The following is a 21,025-nucleotide window of genomic DNA, read 5'->3' on the forward strand; positions in this document are numbered from 1 at the left end:
AATTTTAGAAAAACCTTAATTAAGCCACTTTATAAGTGGCTTAATTAAGGTTTTTCTAAAATTCTTAGGCACTTCCCCTTTTTCAACAATCATAGCCATAATCTTCAGTAACTTATTTCTAACCTCAGAGCCACCATATTTAAGAAGCTAATTCACTACACTATCAACACCTAGGCCCTTAATATTTTTTAATGCTTTTAGCACTGTCGCTAGTTTTTCCTCACAAAACAAATCTTCCTTCACATCCAAGGTATAACAAAATTTTCCATTTTCCTCTATATCTGTTCATGCAACTCTATCTCTGTTTAGCAAATTCTCAAAATGTTCTGCACATCTCTCTTTAACTCTTTCCTTATCATTAATTAAATTAAAAAAAAAAAAGTTTTTTTAACTGAAAGTAAGGAGCGATATTAAAACTTAAAACGAACAGAAATTATTCCGTATATGAAAGGGGCTGTCTCCTCCTCAAAGCCTTGGTCTTTGCGCTAAAGTTTTTTATTGTTTTAAAAAATAAAGTTGTGAGATAGAGTCAAACTTTAGCGTAAAGAGCGAGGCGTTGAGGAGGGAACAGCCCCTTTCATATACGGAATAATTTCTGTTCGTTTTAAGTTTTAATGTCGCTCCTTGCTTTCAGTTAAAAAAAACTTGTTTTTTTATTTAATTTCTGAACGTTTTTGAATTAATGCAGCTTTGATTATGGCTCACCGTACATGAATAATTGAATCGAAATTCGCATATTAATTTTTCATTTTTTGGCTAAATGACTTTCTCGAAATTTTGTTCTGACGTAACTTACGAATTAACTTACGTAACGAATTTCTATATTCGTATGTTTTTATTGCGTATATTAGGGAGTTCGCCCCCTTGTCAATACCTCGCTCTTTACGTTAAAGTTCGAATTTTGTTCGAATGACAAACCCCTGAATCACAAAGGCCGGGTAATTAGAATAGATAGCTCTTTTGAAAGTACTAAAAAAACTAGCCTAAAGAGCGAGGTATTGACTAGGGAGCGAACCGCTTCATATACGTAATCATTTATGTTGCTTTTAGGTTTTAATGTTGCTTCTTACTTTCAGTTGAAAAAAACTTGTTTTTTTTAATTTCTGATCGTCTTTTAAATAATGCTTGGAAAATCCGGCGCCCCCTTCATAGAAATATTCCTTCCCCAAGGAAACATCCTCAATGGAAAGTTTCTCCCGTAACCCCTACTCCGATCCCCCCACCAGAAAAAATTCCTCCTGAAAACGCCTGTATACATCCAAATAACCAATACTATATGTAAACAATGGGCAAAGTTTATAACTTGCAGCCCTTCCCCCGGGAACAGTGGGGGATTAAGTCATCCTCAAAGACGTATTAATTAGATTTTCGACTATGCTGAACAAAATGGTTATCTCGAAATTTTGATTGGGTGACTTCGGGAAAAAATGAGGGTGGGAGGGGCCAAGTTGCCCTCTAATTTTTTTGGTAGCTTAAAAAGGGCACTAGAACTTTTAATTTTCGTTCAAATGAGCCCTTTCACGATATCTTAGGACTATTCGATCGATTCGATCACCGTTGGAGAAATAAAAAAAAAACAAAAAAAAGAATAAACACGCATCCGTGATATTTCTTCTGGCAAAAATTCGAAAATTCCACATTTTTGCAGATAGGAGCTTGAAACTTCTATAACAGGGTTCTCTGATACACTGAATCTGATGGTGTGATTTTCAGTAAAGTTCTATGAATTTTAAAGGTTGTTTCCCCCTTTTTTCGAAAATAATGCAAATTTTCTCAGTCGTGTAACTTTTGATGGGTAAGACTAAACTTGATGAAACTTATATATTTGAAATCAGCATAAAAAATCTGATTCTCTTGATGTATCTATTGGTATCAAAATTCCATTTTTTAGAGTTTCGGTTACTATTGAGCCGGGTCGCTCCTTACTTACAGTTTGTTACCACGAACTGTTTGATTGTGGCGCCGTTCCTGTCTTTAACTGGGCCAAGTCTGGATTGACTACTCCCTCTCAATTTATTAACGTGCCAGTACAATATTTTACTATTATGTATTTTACTAATATGAATATCAAACAGACAAAATAGTTTTTTTAAGTAAAGTGCAAATTATTTTCTGTTCTGAAGAAGACATGGGTGTTGTCAGCCATGCTGCTTTTAATTTTTGCTCGCTTTGAGTTTGATTTCTGTTGTTACTCGCTATGAGTTTGATGAGTCTGATGTATTGTAATTTCAATACACATTTTTTTTAAAGTAAAGTGCAAATTATTTTCTGTTCTGAAGAAGACATGGGTTTTGTCAGCCATGCTCCTTTTAATTTTTGCTCGCTTTGAGTTTGATTTCTGTTGTTACTCGCTATGAGTTTGATGAGTCTGATGTATTGTTATTTCAATACACATTTTTTTTAAAGTAAAGTGCAAATTATTTTCTGTTCTGAAGAAGACATGGGTTTTGTCAGCCATGCTGCTTTTAATTTTTGCTCGCTTTGAGTTTGATTTCTGTTGTTACTCGCTATGAGTTTGATGAGTCTGATGTATTGTAATTTCAATACACATTTTTTTTAAAGTAAAGTGCAAATTATTTTCTGGTCTGAAGAAGACATGGGTTTTGTCAGCCATGCTGCTTTTAATTTTTGCTCGCTTTGAGTTTGATTTCTGTTGTTACTCGCTATGAGTTTGATGAGTCTGATGTATTGTAATTTCAATACACATTTTTTTTAAAGTAAAGTGCAAATTATTTTCTGTTCTGAAGAAGACATGGGTTTTATCAGCCATGCTGCTTTTAATTTTTGCTCGCTTTGAGTTTGATTTCTGTTGTTCCTCGCTATGAGTTTGATGAGTCTGATGTATTGTAATTTCAATACACATTTTTTTTAAAGTAAAGTGCAAATTATTTTCTGTTCTGAAGAAGACATGGGTTTTGTCAGCCATGCTGCTTTTAATTTTTGCTCGCTTTGAGTTTGATTTCTGTTGTTACTCGCTATGAGTTTGATGAGTCTAATGTATTGTAATTTCAATACACATTTTTTTTAAAGTAAAGTGCAAATTATTTTCTGTTCTGAAGAAGACATGGGTTTTGTCAGCCATGCTGCTTTTAATTTTTGCTCGCTTTGAGTTTGATTTCTGTTGTTACTCGCTATGAGTTTGATGAGTCTGATGTATTGTAATTTCAATACACATTTTTTTTAAAGTAAAGTGCAAATTATTTTCTGTTCTGAAGAAGACATGGGTTTTGTCAGCCATGATGCTTTTAATTTTTGCTCGCTTTGAGTTTGATTTCTGTTATTACTCGCTTTGAGTTTGATGAGTCTGATGTATTGTAATTTCAATACACATTTTTTTAAAGTAAAGTGCAAATTATTTTCTGTTCTGAAGAAGACATGGGTGTTGTCAGCCATGCTGCTTTTAATTTTTGCTCGCTTTGAGTTTGATTTCTGTTGTTACTCGCTATGAGTTTGATGAGTCTGATGTATTGTAATTTCAATACACATTTTTTTTAAAGTAAAGTGCAAATTATTTTCTGTTCTGAAGAAGACATGGGTTTTGTCAGCCATGCTGCTTTTAATTTTTGCTCGCTTTGAGTTTGATTTCTGTTGTTACTCGCTATGAGTTTGATGAGTCTGATGTATTGTAATTTCAATACACATTTTTTTAAAGTAAAGTGCAAATTATTTTCTGTTCTGAAGAAGACATGGGTGTTGTCAGCCATGCTGCTTTTAATTTTTGCTCGCTTTGAGTTTGATTTCTGTTGTTACTCGCTATGAGTTTGATGAGTCTGATGTATTGTAATTTCAATACACATTTTTTTAAAAGTAAAGTGCAAATTATTTTCTGTTCTGAAGAAGACATGGGTTTTGGCAGCCATGCTCCTTTTAATTTTTGCTCGCTTTGAGTTTGATTTCTGTTGTTACTCGCTATGAGTTTGATGAGTCTGATGTATTGTAATTTCAATACACATTTTTTTTAAAGTAAAGTGCAAATTATTTTCTGTTCTGAAGAAGACATGGGTGTTGTCAGCCATGCTGCTTTTAATTTTTGCTCGCTTTGAGTTTGATTTCTGTTGTTACTCGCTTTGAGTTTGATGAGTCTGATGTATTGTAATTTCAATACACATTTTTTGTAAAGTAAAGTGCAAATTATTTTCTGTTCTGAAGAAGACATGGGTGTTGTCAGCCATGCTGCTTTTAATTTTTGCTCGCTTTGAGTTTGATTTCTGTTGTTACTCGCTATGAGTTTGATGAGTCTGATGTATTGTAATTTCAATACACATTTTTTTTAAAGTAAAGTGCAAATTATTTTCTGTTCTAATTTTTGCTCGCTTTGAGTTTGATTTCTGTTATTACTCGCTTTGAGTTTGATGAGTCTGATGTATTGTAATTTCAATACACATTTTTTTAAAGTAAAGTGCAAATTATTTTCTGTTCTGAAGAAGACATGGGTGTTGTCAGCCATGCTGCTTTTAATTTTTGCTCGCTTTGAGTTTGATTTCTGTTGTTACTCGCTATGAGTTTGATGAGTCTGATGTATTGTAATTTCAATACACATTTTTTTTTAAAGTAAAGTGCAAATTATTTTCTGTTCTGAAGAAGACATGGGTTTTGTCAGCCATGCTGCTTTTAATTTTTGCTCGCTTTGAGTTTGATTTCTGTTGTTACTCGCTATGAGTTTGATGAGTCTGATGTATTGTAATTTCAATACACATTTTTTTTAAAGTAAAGTGCAAATTATTTTCTGTTCTGAAGAAGACATGGGTGTTGTCAGCCATGCTGCTTTTAATTTTTGCTCGCTTTGAGTTTGATTTCTGTTGTTACTCGCTATGAGTTTGATGAGTCTGATGTATTGTAATTTCAATACACATTTTTTTTAAAGTAAAGTGCAAATTATTTTCTGTTCTGAAGAAGACATGGGTTTTGTCAGCCATGCTGCTTTTAATTTTTGCTCGCTTTGAGTTTGATTTCTGTTGTTACTCGCTTTGAGTTTGATGAGTCTGATGTATTGTAATTTCAATACACATTTTTTTTAAAGTAAAGTGCAAATTATTTTCTGTTCTGAAGAAGACATGGGTGTTGTCAGCCATGCTGCTTTTAATTTTTGCTCGCTTTGAGTTTGATTTCTGTTGTTACTCGCTTTGAGTTTGATGAGTCTGATGTATTGTAATTTCAATACACATTTTTTTTAAAGTAAAGTGCAAATTATTTTCTGTTCTGAAGAAGACATGGGTGTTGTCAGCCATGCTGCTTTTAATTTTTGCTCGCTTTGAGTTTGATTTCTGTTGTTACTCGCTATGAGTTTGATGAGTCTGATGTATTGTAATTTCAATACACATTTTTTTTAAAGTAAAGTGCAAATTATTTTCTGTTCTGAAGAAGACATGGGTTTTGTCAGCCATGCTGCTTTTAATTTTTGCTCGCTTTGAGTTTGATTTCTGTTGTTACTCGCTATGAGTTTGATGAGTCTGATGTATTGTAATTTCAATACACATTTTTTTTAAAGTAAAGTGCAAATTATTTTCTGTTCTGAAGAAGACATGGGTGTTGTCAGCCATGCTGCTTTTAATTTTTGCTCGCTTTGAGTTTGATTTCTGTTGTTACTCGCTATGAGTTTGATGAGTCTGATGTATTGTAATTTCAATACACATTTTTTTTAAAGTAAAGTGCAAATTATTTTCTGTTCTGAAGAAGACATGGGTTTTGTCAGCCATGCTGCTTTTAATTTTTGCTCGCTTTGAGTTTGATTTCTGTTGTTACTCGCTATGAGTTTGATGAGTCTGATGTATTGTAATTTCAATACACATTTTTTTTAAAGTAAAGTGCAAATTATTTTCTGTTCTGAAGAAGACATGGGTGTTGTCAGCCATGCTGCTTTTAATTTTTGCTCGCTTTGAGTTTGATTTCTGTTGTTACTCGCTATGAGTTTGATGAGTCTGATGTATTGTAATTTCAATACACATTTTTTTAAAAGTAAAGTGCAAATTATTTTCTGTTCTGAAGAAGACATGGGTGTTGTCAGCCATGCTGCTTTTAATTTTTGCTCGCTTTGAGTTTGATTTCTGTTGTTACTCGCTATGAGTTTGATGAGTCTGATGTATTGTAATTTCAATACACATTTTTTTAAAAGTAAAGTGCAAATTATTTTCTGTTCTGAAGAAGACATGGGTGTTGTCAGCCATGCTGCTTTTAATTTTTGCTCGCTTTGAGTTTGATTTCTGTTGTTACTCGCTATGAGTTTGATGAGTCTGATGTATTGTAATTTCAATACACATTTTTTTTAAAGTAAAGTGCAAATTATTTTCTGTTCTGAAGAAGACATGGGTGTTGTCAGCCATGCTCCTTTTAATTTTTGCTCGCTTTGAGTTTTTGATGTATTGTAATTTCTGTTAGTTTTGGGTTTCATTTGTTTGTTAATGGTGATTTGTGGTAGTTTTACATTTTGGAAATAAGAAAAACAACCTCGTAGAATTTGACAACGCTTTCGTACGTAAAAACTTAAACAATTTATAATTTGTTGGTTCCCAAAGCTATCTATCCTTCCAAATGATAGCCAAACCTTCTCAAACTTTTTGCTACCATATGTTTCAACTTAATTTTGATAATTATTCGCCTATGTTGTTTTACTTGTTCTATTTTTTTTTTAATTTGGCATCCGCTATTGCCAAAAATTGCAGAAGTCTTTTCAACACAAATGGATTTGTGTTTTTTTTCGTTAACATTTTTCGTAACTTCTTAACGTTTTTACGTTACGTTTTTAAGATACTTCTGGTGTGTAAATTCCTCTTTTTCCCGTTTCAACGAAACTAAAAAACTCAAACAAAAGTTTCAAATTTAGAAACCTTATTTTCCACAGGGGTATTTTCGCTTTGGGGTATTTTCCGGGGGGGGGGGGGTGAAACACCCCCCACCCGTTCACAATATTCATTTATGTTATTTTACTGGGTTCATAGCCGTATATTTGGCTTTAAAATACACTTATTTATCTGTCTATCTAATATGCAGAATAATTGTACCAAACCAATTTTGCATACAGATCCGCTATACTTTACCACCACCCCCCTAATGCGCAAACCTATAGCCCAAATTTATTTCTAAAGTAACGAAGAAACTAAAAAAAAACGGTGTGTTCTTGAATCATACACAGCGTAAACTTGAGTGAGTGGCGCATAATACACAAGTACAAAAATTCCATTCCCCTACGGAAATAAAAAAAATAAAACTGAAGTAAATTCTAAGCCTTATTTTCCACGAGGGGGGTATTTTCTGGGGGTATTTTCGGTGAGGAGGGAGGGGTATTTTCCGGGGGATATTTTCCTCGGGGGTATTTTCCGCCGGAAGGGGGGTATTTTCCAAGGGGAGGGGGTATTTTCGGTGAGGGGTATTACCAGGGGGTAATCGATGGGGGGGGGGGGGGTAAACGCCGGCCACCCAAAATTATAGTATATTTTCATTTTACTTTGCCTAATTGTGAAACAGGCGTGGGAATTAGGGAATATTCACATGCATGTCTTGCCAGATCTCCATATCCCTTTAAATAATCGGAAATCATTTACTACTACTACTAACAACAAGTCAAACTTGTTACTCGCTTTGAGTTTGATGAGTTAAAGTCAAAAAAGTGAAAACATTTAAAATTTATTTTGTTTTCAGTAAAATGCAAATTATGTTCTGGGCTTGAGGAGGTGTTTGGTTGGTCAGCCATACTCATGCTAATTGTTGCTATTCTTAGTTTGAATAGGTTATATATTGTAATTTCTGTTCGTTTTGGGTTCAATTGATTTGTGGTCGTTTTGCGTTGGAAAATTATTTGAATTTATTTCTACTCATTTTTGGCTTACGAGGCTGTTTACTATTCTTTGACAAACTTGTTTTGTGGAAAAAGTTTTTATATTAATTTCCGTTCATTTTTTATTGACATAGTCTTTTTCATATAAAATAATTTTATCTTTTTAATTCTTTTTTCTATTAGGTTCCATAGTTTTTACTTTGAAGATTATTTGACTTTATTTCTGCTCATTTTTGTTGTAATGAGGCTCTTTACTTTTCTTTAAGAACTTATGTTTCCCATTAACAAATACTATCTCTAACTAATTAAATAAAGAAAAACAAGTTTTTCAACTGAAATTGAGGAGCAATATCAAACCTTAAAACCAACTGAAATTATAACACATATGAAAGGGGTTGCCTCCTCCTCAAGACCTCGCTCTTTACGTTAAAGTTCTCTCTCCGTGAAAAAATCTGATACTTGTGTGTTATACGCCACTGAATGAAGATTACGATGTGTAAGACTCGAGAAAAAAATAATTATTCTACATATTATGAAGTCAATCATAATATCTGATTTCAAACTATCCAAACACTTTACCCCTCCCCCCTTATGTGCAAATATACAGACCAAATTATGTATTTGCCAAAAAGATTGCATGATAACTACTCTCCCTCCCACGCCCCTTTTCTATAACGTTTGTGTGACAAGAATTTTGAGATAGCGCTTTCTGTCATCATAAATGAAAGGTCTAGCAACTATGTCGTTGGGGACACCATGACCCTCCACAACCTCTGGGGAAAGAGCTGTAAGCTTGGAAATTTGCCCATTGTATACATGCAAACATATTATTGGGAAGTATACTAACATTTTTATGTGTGGGAGGTATGGTTTTCCGTCGGTAGAATTTTCCGTTGGGAGGGAAATTTCCGGGGGTGAACTTTCCTTGGGAAATCTTGCGCTAGGGGAATTTTACAAAATTTCTGTGCGAAACTATTTTTACTTGTCATACTCTCTCTTTGTCGTCTCAATTTCGCATGTGGATTTGTTCCTGGAAAATTTTCGAGGAGAAATTTTCAGATGGGTTGGCATTTTCTAGGGGATTTTTTCATGGGGGGGGGGATTTCCACGAGAGGAATTTTTCATGGAGTAATTTTCAAGGCATATATTATTCATGGAAGAATTTTTAACAGGATCAACTTCCCTCGGAGGGAGGGGGGGGGGGGGGAAATCCACAGAAAGAGATTTCTATTTTGTTTTGAAAAATGATTTGAAAATATTGTGGAAGGGCAACTCCTTTCATATACGTAATAATTTCTGTTCGTTTTAAGTTTGATGTTGCTCCTTATTTTCAGTTGAAAAAACTTTTTTTTAAATTTAATTTCTTATCTTTTTTAATAATACCGGAAAATCTGGCTCTCTCTCCAATAAAAATTCCGGTATCCTACTTGTGTATTATACACCACTCGCTAAGTTTACGATGTGTAAAACTCGAGAACAAACCGGTTTCTTTGTTGCTTAAAAAACAAAAAAATGGCTAAGTATTTGCACATTAGGGGGGGGGGGGTATAGTTTGTCTGCAAGCAAAATGTGTTTGGTACAATTATTCTGCATATTAGGTAGATAGATAAATAAGTGCATTTTAAAGCCAAATATACAGCCATGAACACAGTAAAATAACATAAATGAAAGGCACAAATAACATAAACTTTGATCAGCGATCATCATAAAACACTTAAATGAAACGCTACATTAACCTAATAATAGTACTTAATACTTGGAAAAACGGTCATTGAAAAAAAAATTTAACACTTGGAAAAAACCTTTAAATGAAACATTATATTTACTTTATATTGGGATTTTTTTTTTTTTTTTTTTTTTTTTTTTTTAGCTAACAAAATTTCCAGATACCTCGCTATTCTTCTGTTTTTTAGGGGGCAAATACTTTCCCCCCGGTAAATATCCACCCTCCCCCCCGTGGATAAGAAGGCTTTCCAAGTTTGAGGATTTTATTTGAGTTTAATTTTTTTAATTTCCGTTGGGGGAAGGAGTCTTGGTACTACTTGGTACTAAGTTTATGTTATTTGTGCCTTTCATTTATGGTATTTTACTGTGTTCATGGCCGTATATTTGGCTTCAAAATACACTTATTTATTTATCTATCTAATATGTATAAAAATTGTACCAAACACATTTTGCATGCAGACCCGCTATACTGTACCCCCCCCCCCCCTAATGTGCAAATCTACGAAACGTAAACGTATCTACGAAAATCTACGAAACGTATCTAAAGTAACGAAGAAACTAACGAAAAAAACGGTGTGTTCTCGAATTTTACACAGCGGAAACTTGAATGAGTGGCGCATAATATACAAGTACCAAAATTCCTTCCCCCTACGGAAATTAAAAAAAAATTAAACTCAAAAAAAATTCTCAAATTTGAAAAATCTTATTTTCCACGGGGGGGTTTGTCTTTTCTGGGGGGTATTTTCCGCGGGGGTATATTTTCCGCAGGGGGTATTTTCCACGGGGGTGGGGGTATTTTCTGGGGGGGGGGGTAATCGTCGGGGGGTAAACGCCTAAAACCATAATTTTTATGACTCTCTAAACTATATTTCTTATCTAAAAAAATTATATATAGCTTCAGATTAAGAGATGGGTTTTGGCGCGCTAGACATTTCGTCAGCAATTTGGCATTGCTTTCAAATTTCAGGTCACAACGTAATTCTTGGAAGTAATTGATCTGAGAGAGTTGTCATTATAGCTAATTATCCCCTTAAGATAGTTAGTGATACAATTATTTTCTTCCTGTTTTTTACCGTAATTATCGTGTATAGAGGACAAAATACCTTCGAATTATACTTGGGTACTTTTTTGTAAACTATTCAGGATTCGGCCCAACTATTACTCATGTAACTGCACATGCTTTTGGCTATATGCGAACAAACTTGAAATTCTTGGGGCTTCCCCGCTTAAAGAAAGTGACGGCATGAAAGATGCAAGGACTGAAAAAAGAAAAGCTTGGTCTAGGTTCTGGGAAATGGAACAGTTTGTTAAATTTCTTAAGAAAGAAATATTATCCTTACTGTGAAAACTCATTCACTTTCATTTAATAAAAAAGGCAAAAGTACTCCGTAAAAAAAAAAAAAAAAAAAAAAAAAAATTTAAAACGTAACACGATCCGACTTAAGCTTATATCAAGTTTTAAGGCTAAAACGAGCAGAAAATAGGGTTCTGGTGCCAAAATCCCGTGGAGAGCTGCAACAACTCTGCTCCGTGAGTTAGAGCAACGGAGAAACATAAACAGCAATGTGTATTGTTTTTGACAGGGATTATTTGTGCAACAAAAGTTCCAGCTGCAATTCCAAGCCAAATTTAATCTTTTGATTTAGTTCCATTCTTGAGATATTTCAGATATGTCTTTTGATAACCTGGATGCCCATAATGTATTTTTATTTAGTTTCAAATCCTCCTCAACGATCCCTGGAAATTTCAAGAAACAATCCTAAAATGCTTTATTTTTTTTCAAAAAAGTTTTATTAATCGGTTTGCTTGCATTTTATGAAAACTCCTATATTGTTTTGTGTTTTCAGTAGTTTTTTGTAATCATACAAACATAGAAAAATATTCTCAGATGGTTTGTTTGAACTAGTTTTATCGATATTATGTTAGATACACTGTGAAGCAATAATTTTTGTTCGTTTCAAGTTTCAAATTCGCTCTTTACTTTCCCTCAGAAAACCTGGTTTTAAATTAATACTTCAAAAATTGCCTTTTTATGGTGATTCTTAATATATAAAAGGAAATTTTCATCATTTTTAAAAATGGGGGAAATACCCCCAAAACGTCAAGGGATCTTAATGAAAATTGCACCGTCAGATTCTTCAAATCCGAGAACCCTATTATAGAGGTGTCAAGGTCTTATCTACAAAAATGTGTATTTTTTGTTTGCCAGAAGAAAGATCAAGGATGCGTGTTCATTTATCTTGCTTCGTTTTTGTCTTTCCCAGGGGTGATTGTATGGAACCAATAGTAATAGAAGACCAGAATAGGGCTCATTCTAAGGGAAAATAAAAGTTCTATTGTCCTTTTTAAGTGAACAAAAAGAATGGAGAGCAACTTGCCTCCCTTTCACGCCACTTTTTTTCCTAAATACATCTGACCAAAATTTTGAGATAGCCATTTGATTCAGCATAGTTGAACAGTCTAATAACTAGGCGTTTGGGGAGGACATGACCCACCCTGGAGTCCCTGGGGGGTAGGGCTGTAAGCTACGCACTTTGCTCATGTTTCATATATACAAATATTTTTGGGCGGACATTGTGCGGAGGGATTTCCACGGGGATAATTTTTTCGTGGAGAGGAAAGTTTATGGGGATAATTTTTCACGGGGAAAGTTTGAGGGGGCTGCCCCTTCCTTAACCCAAGCTCTTTATGTTGAAGTTTGTTAAAGTTCATAATTCTTTAAAAAAAGACTGCTCAAACACAGGGCAGTCGAATTTGGTATATTTTTAAAGAACTGTTAGAATTTAGCGTAAAAAAAGAAGGCTGAGGAAAGCTTCCACTATGCCCCCACCCCCAACAAAAATGGATTATAAAATCTCTTGCGGATTATGTTCCAAACACGCACTAGGATATGGAATTTTGTCTAGACATGTATGAGAACGCCACTTAATTCACTCGCCTATCTTACAATTTGGCAAAGCAAAATATAAACACAGAAGTTTTGACTAATTGTAAACAAGATTTACTGTAAAAAAAAAAAAAAAAAAAAAAAAATATTATCCAGATTATGAAACATATTTTGGCCTGGTAAATCCATAATCTGGCTTTCTAGGGCTATAATGAGAGAAAGGTTGACAGATTGCCAAATATCGTCCTAGTCGAAAAGTAGGTCATCCTTGAATGGGGTGAGACGATGTTGTAAGGAAAGATTTAAGAGAAATGGGATCTTCTTGGAAGGATATAAGAGGGAGGCTCTGAATAGATTGGGATGCAGGAGGAGTGTGCGTTACTGTGTTGGTCCCAGGCGGCTTGCTGTCACAGTGAGTTGTTGTTAGTAGTAGTAGTAAATGATTTCCGATTATTTACATGGATATGGAGATTTGACTAGACATGCATGCGAGTGTTACCAATACCTTGCCTGTTTCACAATTTGGCAAAGAAAAATAAAAAAATGCTGTAATTTTTATGACTCTTTAAACTATATTTTTTTCTTAAAAAAAATTATATATAGCTTCAGATTGAGAGATGGATTTTGGCGCACTAAACATTTCGTCAGAAATTTGGCATTGATTTCAAATTTCAGGTCACAATGTAATTCTTGGAAGTAATTGATCTGAGAGAGTTGTCATTATAGCTAATTATCCTCTTGAGATAGTTAGTGATATAATTATTTGCTTTCTGTGGTTTACCGTAATTATCGTGTATAGAGGACAAAATACCTTCGAATTCTACTGGAATACTTTTTTGTAAACTATTCAGGATTCGACCCAACTATTACTCATATAACTGCACATGCTTTTGGCTATATACGAACAAACTTGAAATTATTGGGGCTTCCCCGCTTAAAGAAAGTGACGGCATGAAAGATGCAAGGACTGAAAAAAAAAGCTTGGTCTAGGTTCTGGGAAATAGAACAGTTTTTTAAATTGCTTAAGAAAGAAATATAATCCTTACTGCGAAAACTCATTCACTTTTTCATTTAATAAAAAAGGCAAAAGTACTTCATAAAAATAAAAAAAAATAAAAAAGAAAAATTGAAAACTTAACACAATCCGACTTTAGCTTATAATAGGTTTTAAGGCAAAAACGAGCAGAAAATAGGGTTCTGGTGCCAAAATCCTGTGGAGACCTGCAGCAACTCTGCTCCGTGAGTCAGAGCTACGGAGCAACACAAACAGCAATGTGTATTGTTTTGGACAGGTATTATTTGTGCAACAAAAGTTCCAGGTACAATTCCAAGCCAAACTTAAATCTTTTGATTTAGTTCCATTCTTGAGATATTTCAGATACGTCTTTTGACAACCTGGATGCACATAGTGTATTTTTATTTAGTTCCAAATCCTCCTCAACAATCCCTGGAAATTTCAACTAAATGTCCTTAGCTATTACTGATGTATTACAAATATGGCTTTGTGAAAACCTGAATACACATAGCGTCTTTTGCTTTAGTTGAATGTGCGATGAAAGTTTCAATTTAATACCCTTAACAGTACTTGAGATAAATTAATTGTAATAGCAATTTTTTTGCAACTGAAATTAAGAAGTATGAAAACAAGAGAGGAAAGGAAATAATAAATGAAAAATAAAATCAAATAGGTGAGAACTGGCTGACAAAAACCTATTTGATATTGTTTTTCATTTATTATTTCCTTTCCTGTCTTGTTTTCATACGTCATGTATAGCCAGTGTGGTATTAGAATGTATTTAAATTAAGAAATAATATTAAAACTTAAAACGGAAATAATTTATTCCGTATATGAGGGGGGGGGGGGCTTTCTCAGAGCTCACTCATTGCGCTAAAACACTTCTCATTCAAATTCAATGGCCCTTGCGTTTGAGCAGTCTTTCTTAAGGAATTGTGAAAAAAGGCAAACCTTATTGTAAAGGGCGAGAGTTGAGAAAGGGCCAGCCCCTCTCATGCACGGAATAGCTTCTGTTCGTTTCAAGTTTTAATGTTGCTTTTTACTTTTAATTGAAAAAATGTTATTTTTATTTAATTTCTGACCATTTTTCAAATCATACCAGGATATCCCCTTTACCCCCCTGTGTAAATTTTTTTCTCTGAAAAATCCCCCAGGAAAATTTTCTCCCCTTAGAAAATACTACTCGTAGAATCCCTTCCTCCTCCTCGCAGATTATTCCGCCCAAACAGTTTACGTATATTCGCCAATACGGGATTATGTATGTAAACAAGCAAATTTTGTAACTTGCAGTCCTTTCCCCAAGAACTATGGTGGCTCTCTCAAAATTTTGATTTTATATCTTTTGGGGGAAGAGGGTGCAGGAGGCGTGCTAGTTGTTTTCCAATATTTTCGGTCACTTAGGCACACTAGGACCTTTGATTCCGTTCGAATTAGCTCTCTTCCGATATTCTAGGACCATTGTTCGATACGATCACCCCTGGGGAAAACAAACAAAAAAATAAACATGCATCCATGATCTTTCTTCTGGCAAAAAACACAAACCTGACATTTTTGTAAATAGGAGCTTGAAACCTCTACAGTAGAGTTCACTGATATGCTGAATTTGATGGTGTGATTTTTCTAAAGATCACTGGCAAATTGTCTCAGGCACGTTCTGTTAAGCTAGTAGCATTAAACTTATTGAATTTATATATTTGGAATCACAATAAAAAGCCAATTTTTGTTACGTATTTATTGTAACCAATTTCCATTTTTTAGAATTTCAGTTACTATTGAACCGGTTCGCTCATTGCCTACATATGTTACCTCAAATTGTCTTATCAGATACGCCCTTTTGAACACATATAGTATCTATTGATTTAGGCAACTAATTGACAGAAATTTCCCAACAGAGGCTCAAACCCCTCAAAATTGTTATCACCGTTAGAATTGTCATTGTCGAAACGTGACACGAAAATTACCTTTAACAACCAGCAGATACTTTTTTCACAAGTTCCACACGTCCACCAAAAAGTTATTGATCCTTCCTCGTGCTTTTTGTAGATTTGTAGTGGAAAAGAGGACAAAAAAGCCTCATCAGGTGGTGACTGTACTTCTAGGTGTATGTTATATTATTGTTTTGAATTGGGAATAGCAAAAAGTATAAAACAAATACTTGTACATAAAAGTTCGTGTAACTAGTACTAGTTCGTGTAACAGTAAGGACACTTTGTCGTGAGCGAGGGTTAGATTATTGGATAAGACATTTTTTTTAATCCATATTCTCTCTGTAGCACAAGGTAAGTTCTAACGATCATTTTTTCTAAATATATAGATTCAAGAAACAAATATAAAGAGATTATAATTTCTTAAGGGAAGTTTATTTGTAGTGTTGTGGCAGAAAAATTGCATTAATAATAACACGACTTTCCGTAAAGTATGTGAACTTCATTTATTAAATTCTTTTTATGTTCTCTAGGCCTCTAAAATCTGTATGTATTTCAAATGTATCTGTATTTATTTCAGAAATCATTTAAATTAGTTTTAAATGATCAACGGTAGTATAATCGATATCCATATCCGGTCCTATTAAAACTTAAAACGAATAAGAATTATCCCGTATATGCGGACGCTGCATCTTCCTCAGTGCCTCGTTCTTCATACTAAAGTTTTATTTTGCTTTGAAAATACTTCAACATTCTGCATATTTTTAACGCTAGACTTTTTCTGTACATTTAAGAAAGGTTCTTATTGTTAAATTTTTTAAAATTCAACTGAAAATTAAATTTTTCTTTTTCTTGAAAATGGTACATGTCATTGGAAACTTAACAAAATCTCGAAGTGAAGCGCTGGGGTTCCAATTAGGATAGATAGGGTTGTTAGCCCTAAATTTTCGCCCCCCCCCTCCCCGTCCATTCTTATAATTTAAAAAATACCTTTTTTAACTTTGACATGCGAACAAAACTGTACCCAGGGTGTTTCGAGGCCCCTCTACCCAAAACTGTAAAATTTACATGACAGTGACCATTTGTCTATTGAACGTAAAGTAAAGTCAAAAATACTTTTTCTATGGCTGCAAGCCCTTTCTCCAGGTTGAAATACCATCATTTTTCGAGAGAGTCGTTGCGTAATTATTACTCTAGCCCTTTTCTCTTAAACGCATACAAAAAAAAAAGAAGTAAGATCGCATCAAGAAACGCATAGAAAATGTGTTTATATCCATTTTTGTTACGTTTTTACGAGTCAGACAAGCATTTGGGGGTTGTTCGGCTTTTATAACTTATGATAGCAACGAGCAAAAAAAAAAAAATTTGAAAGTGGGTAAATTTTCCCATTTTCAAAGCAAGTTCAAATTGTTTAGATTGCAACTGTTTAGATGTGCAAGTTGAGGACAACGACAAAGAACAAAAACTTTTCCTTTTCCTTAGCATTTCCTATTTTCCCTTCTTTTCTTAGTTGAGTTTTATACTGAACCAAATCTTTAATTTCTTGGGTTATGTATGGACGATCTGTGTTGCACCGCTTGAACGTTTTCTCAGGAAAGCATTATTCATATTTTTTCTTCTATACCTAGACAGATCAGGGAAGAGGCCACAACTGTAAAGGCAAGGAGAGATCAGCTTTAAGTGCTTATTTCTCAGAAGTAGGTAAGGACTGCGTTTTGTATAATATTATCTAATTATCGTGTTACATATACAATTACTATATATATAATAAATATGAGGGGACCGGATACGAAAGCAAAAAAGCGATTTGCACTATAAAAGCAAAACTAACCTCTCAAAAAATCCTTCACGAAATCTAAAAATGACTTACTGTACAAAAAAAGGCATCCAATTGCACCAACAAAGAAAAACATAAACAGCAATGCGTCTTGTTTTTGACAGGGATTATTTGTGCAACAAAAGTTCCAGCTGCAATTCCAAGCCAAATTTAATCTTTTGATTTAGTTCCATTCTTGAGATATTTCAGATATGTCTTTTGATAACCTGGATGCATATAGTGTATTTTTATTTAGTTCCAAATCCTCCTCAACGATCCCTGGAAATTTCAAGAAACAATCCTAAAATGCTTTATATTTTTTTCAAAAAAGTTTTATTAATCGGTTTGCTTGCATTTTATGAAAACTCCTATATTGTTTTGTGTTTTCAGTAGTTTTCTGTAATCATACAAACATAGAAAAATATTTTCAGATGGTTTGTTTGAACTAGTTTTATCGATATTATGTTAGATACACAGTGAAGCAATAATTGTTGCTTCGTTTTGTATAATATTATCTAATTATCGTGTTACATATACAATTACTATATATATAATAAATATGAGGGGACCGGATACGAAATCTAAAAATGACTTACTGTACAAAAAAAGGCATCCAATTGCACCAACAAAGAAAAACGAAAAAATGATTTTCTCTTTGGTACCAAACACGAGATCAGTTCTAACCTAGATAAAAAATTATACAAAAAATACACGAGCTTAAAAATAAAGAACTTGAAAAAGAAATGAAATAAATGGGTTAAAAAATTACACTTTAAAATAGTGTAATTATACTGTTATTTGGTTCTGTCTGTATTTTTGACAAATTGACCGGCAGAAATCCGTGAGACGCATAGCTTCCGGAATAAAATTTAGACGTATTGGAGATCTTAAGTTTCCAAAAGTTGTAAAAGCACTGTGGTAAACGGTAACTTATATAGACAATAATTTGGCTTGTATAGTAGTCTGTAAGTTGGGCCTTTTTTTGAGTAGTCTTTCCTAAAAAACAGGACAAAAAGTGAAACTTTAGCGTAAAGAGTGTTCAGAGAGGAGCAGCCCCCTATCATACACAAAATGATTTCTGTTTTGAACTTTAATGTTACGCCTTACTTTCAGTAGAAAACTTACTTTTTTAAATTTAATTTCAGACCTTTGTTGAATCATGTCATGAAATTCAAAATTCACAATTTGTCTTTTGTGGTGTAAGGGCTAGAAACCTTCGTTAAATGGTAATTGAAGATGCAATTTTCGTGGCCAACCTTTTTCAGGAGACGATTTTCCTTTTCTTTTTTGTAACTGATTTGCTTGTTTTTCTGTGCTGATAAATTTTGAAGGGTGAATTTAAACTTATTTAATACTACATATTTGGAACCAAAATTAAAAGTAGATTCTTTTGATGCTTTGTCAAACTTCTGTTGCCTTATATTGTTGTATATGTTCCCTCCAACACTCCCTCTTCCTGCTGAATCTTTTGCCACAAGTAGGTTTGACCCATTTTATTTGAAGCTGAATTGCGTCAGGGTCATCAATCTATATTAGCGGAGGAATAAAACGGGTCCATCGCCCTTTTATTAATCACCACACCCTTCCAACTGCCAAATATCCGGTAAAACTAAAGTCGGTGCTTCGGTAACCGGGTTGGGCCTCTATGAATCTGAATTTGGAACAATAGTTTGCAGATTTCAATACCCAAGAAAATTGAATCCGTGTACCAATTGCTAGTTTCGGTGCTCAGGAAGATCAATAAAGCAATGTAGATAACACGATAGTGTATTTGATGGGTGCCAATGGGTTCATGCTATTTCTCTATTGCCATTTCTATTATTTCTCTATTTCAAGCTTCTGATACCCGTTGCATAACTTCACACAATTGTTAGGTTAATAATTGTCTAAGAATTACCGACTTAACAAATTGTATTGGTAGATTGTCACTTTGTTTGTGAATTTGAAGCTGCTTAATGGAAATTATTCATTTCTTCATTGGCTCAATGTTTAGCAAACACGAAAGATTGAATTTGTTTGTATGTAGACATTTAATTTCAATAAATTAATAAGGGTGCATCCAGGATTTTTTCTGAGGGGGAGGGTTACAATAAAAACTTTTAAAAATACATCAAATTTTTGTTGATATGCATTTTTTTTTTACGTTTTTACGATTCTGACAAAAATTGTGAGGGGAGGATTCGAATCCCGTAACTACCCCTTGCTAGATACGGCATTGCGAGCTAAACAGATTCATTAGTGCTCATTTTTAACTATCTAATTACACCAAAAAAGGAAAAAAATCAGTTAATTTAAAGATACAAAGCACAATAGTACATACGAAAGAAATAAGTTTATACAAGACTTCGGTAGAATCGTTACCCCCCTAGATTTTCGCGAATTCGCGTCCCTGATTTGAGTCACAACATTTTTACAATTAATCTCACTGTTTCTCTGTGCTTGAACACACAATATTTCGCAAGTTCAGAAAAAAAAATAAATGCCACGATAGCTTCGAAAATGCTAGTTTTTACATTAAGGTACTTTACGGATTGTACGATGTGTTAAAGACTAGGTACTAACATAGAAAGTTCTAGAGCTTGAGGAATGTGATGTAACACGATATATGTTAAACTATTTCACTGTGAATGGGCCATAACTATTATGAATTCCAACACTACAAATAACAGGTCACATTATCCTAAAACAGACCCGCAAATACATTTCACAAATTTAAATCATATGAAAAAAGCTGAAACAATAAAAGAGTAGTTGGCTCGTCCTGTAAGTTTTTTTTTCCAGTATAATGATAACTCGGACAGTAAATCGTGTTGTAATTGTATTTCGAAACTATTTTTTCGCAACATCTTTGTAAAGCAGCTTCCAAGAAAAATGAGAATTATATTACATCACATTACATTTTGTGCACAAGCTACTTGCGAAATTCTAAAGAGTTGGACAGACTTGGAGCTTTTCAAGCTAAAAACACCCGTGTTGATTCAATATAGGCAGGTTTCTGCTGGATTTTGGACTACAATTTTGACATAAACTAAAGTTATTTTTGATTTAACCTACGATGGCTTGCTTGAGTTTGAGAGAGTGGCTTAACAAGACTATGTATTTTTGATACTGGATATGAGAAAGACTTGCTATAGCTCATCAGGGGTGCCAGGTCAGAAAAATATGGAGGGAAATTTTATTTTTGCTTCAGTTTTTTTCCATAAAAATACCAAAAAAGTATTTTTTGACGAAATAGCAAAAACGTAGTTCCCAAATTTAGCGGAGTGGAAATTCCCCCCTCATTTGGTGCTCAAATCTGAGCCTCCTGGGGCGTGTCTGGAGGTATAATAGTAGCTAAAATCTAAAGTAAGGATCTCACTTCACATATTACTTGACTACCTCAGTAAATAAACTTCTTCCTATGATTGTCTTTTTTTTTTATAATTAATAGATATTCGCAAAACAATATGTTTTCTCTGAGAAAGTCAGCCTATCGTTCGTACATGTGTATTCTAACTGCTAGAAGAAGATACCACCTCCATAGAGTTCTGACAGGTCTCCGCGTGTACGTGCTATATATTTACTACCTGAACAGATAACATGAAGAATTGAGACAAAAATATTGCAATACATGGACAGGTAAGAAGAAACCAGACACAACACGAATGGTGGCAATCAACAAGGTAATAAAGGAGACTGAAATGGCTGGTTTCAGCTGCTTCAGACACATTACGACACCTTTGCTGACGGCATAGAAGAAGCAGTGTAAGGAGCTCACCAAAATACATGCTGTCTGTGGCGTTGAATAGAAAATTAACTTTGCAATACATGGTTAGGTGAGAATAAACCAGACATATAACAAGAATGGTGGCTATCAGCAAGGTAATAAAGGAAGCTTAAATGGGGT

Source organism: Artemia sp. Qi Xiang Cuo, chromosome 1, assembly GCF_049724085.1.
Source record: "Artemia sp. Qi Xiang Cuo chromosome 1, ASM4972408v1, whole genome shotgun sequence".
Lineage (NCBI taxonomy): Eukaryota > Metazoa > Arthropoda > Branchiopoda > Anostraca > Artemiidae > Artemia > Artemia sp. Qi Xiang Cuo.